Below are 2,219 nucleotides of genomic sequence, written 5' to 3' on the forward strand. Positions count from 1 at the left end.
CCATATGGTAATCTCTGAAGCTAGTTGTTATAGTTGTCTCTGGTTAGAGCTTGTTCCTTGGTTGACTCTGTTAGGCTCTATCAACAGACATGGAGACTAGCTCTCTACTTAGTTTCAGTGGTCAAGTATTCTCTGCAGGTAAGCTCTCTTCTTGCAGGGAAGGTGCCCAGAAATCTGGTGTTTGAACCTGCCTCCTGGCAAAAGTTGTGTTCCACTCACCATAGGTCTTAAGATCCCATGTAGGGTCCTGTGAGGACCTTGGGGGTGTCCAGAAACTCCGCACACAAGGAAGCCTGGTGCTGGAGTGGACCGGAAGGGCCTTGTGCCCAAATACTTTTTAATATACCTTATTGTAGCCCTGAAGATATTCTAGAAAGGTGTAGGCAGGGGCTTGGGAGAAGGACACCAAGAGTAGGGTAGATTTTGAGAACAGCAAATACATTTCATCAAGTAGAATTGGTTTAAAAAATAGAATCCACAAAGACTGTGGATCACCTATATATAGCCTGAATAACAGGAAGGGAAGGACAACCTATAAGCCATCATCCTCTCCTCTAAGGAGCAGTCTTGCACAGTAGCTATCATAAATATAAGTTAAATGGATGAAGTTAGGAACAATATCCCCTTGTCAGTTTGCCTGCTGAACACAGAGCTACTGAAGACAGAGGTGAGCTTGGAGTGCACACAGAATCTCGTCATTTGCCACTTCCCACAATTTATACCTCCTGTCATATTTAAGAACAAAAACAAAAAATAAACAACAATAAAATTGTAGTGGCTTGTATTCTCATGTTAATTTGGGTCCTCCAAACTGTTCACATGAAAGTCCACAAATAAGACACTCAGAGACCCTGTCCCCAGTTGATTCTTATTGGTAAATAAAGATGCCCACAGCCAATGGCTGGGCAGGGGAAACAGAATCTGGACTTTTAGGATTCCCAGGCTGGGGAAAAGGGAAGGAGGAAGAAGAAAGGACGCACCATACCAGGAGGAGAGGAGAGCCCTTGCACCTGAGAAAGTATGAGACAGAGAGCATAGCTCCATGTAGAAGCCAGGGGAAAGGGGCCCAAAAGGGCTGCCTCACTGAGTCCATGGCAGCCAAATGGAATATAGGACTTAGTATGTAATAACTCAGGATTATCAGAGGGAGGTGGATTAGCCACATGGAGATTAGAAAGTGGCCCAGCCATTGAGCTGATTAAGGCATATAAAAATATAAGGCTATGTGTATGTCTTTCATTTGAGAGCCCAGACCATTGGTGAGGGTAACGAGAAACACTGACACTGTTGGGACTTATTTAATTTGTTAATGCTACAAAAAACAATTGGGTAAACTTTACATTTAGATTCTTCCTTTAAAAGTGCATTGTACAATGTATTTTGATAATGTTTTCCCCTCTCCAATTCCTTCCAGATCCTCCCTACCTCCCAAACCTCCCAGTTTATGTATTTTTAAAAAATGCTAACAAAACCAAAAATGAAAAAACAAGAAACACACTGTAAATTAGAGGATGGGTTTTAAATCTACTTATATACATCTATATATTTAAAGTGCTTGCTCACTTCTGACTTGGTTTCCATAGGGATGTTTTAAAATCTTTCTCAATCTGTTCTTTGCACAAGAAATTTGAAAACAAAATAATGTCTTGATAACTTTCTGCTGATTCATCTTTGTTCTCTCACCCTAAGGGAACAAAGGACTCTCTAAGCATCTTGTGCTATGACCTAGAGAGTGCTATGGGGTCCCAGCAGCACTTGAGGTCATTTTCACACTGACTACACAGACCTATACATCTACACACCCTGAATTCTTTGCACGTAGGACTTGGTTAGTACTCAATTCAGGGATATTTTCTTCTATTCTTTGTCCCTAAAGATTAAGACAAATAGGTTTAACGATGAAAGATAGATAGATAGATAGATAGATAGATAGATAGATAGATAGACAGGGATGGGTGAAGACAGTTGGGGGAAATTGGCTTTTTAGCTATTGTTATAGCTAAGAAATGCCATAACATAGAAAAGTTTTACATATATTTATTATGGTTTGTGCCAGAAGCTACTAGAAATGCTTACCGAGTATAGAATAGTAATCGAGATGAAGAGAAAATATTTCCCCCCCTGTGATGGTTTGTATATCCTTGGACCAGGGAGTGGCACCATCTGAAGGTGTGGCCTTGTTGGAATAGGTGTGACCTGGTTGGAATGGGTGTGTCACT

This window comes from Mus caroli, chromosome 5 (genome assembly GCF_900094665.2).
Source record: "Mus caroli chromosome 5, CAROLI_EIJ_v1.1, whole genome shotgun sequence".
Taxonomy (NCBI): domain Eukaryota; kingdom Metazoa; phylum Chordata; class Mammalia; order Rodentia; family Muridae; genus Mus; species Mus caroli.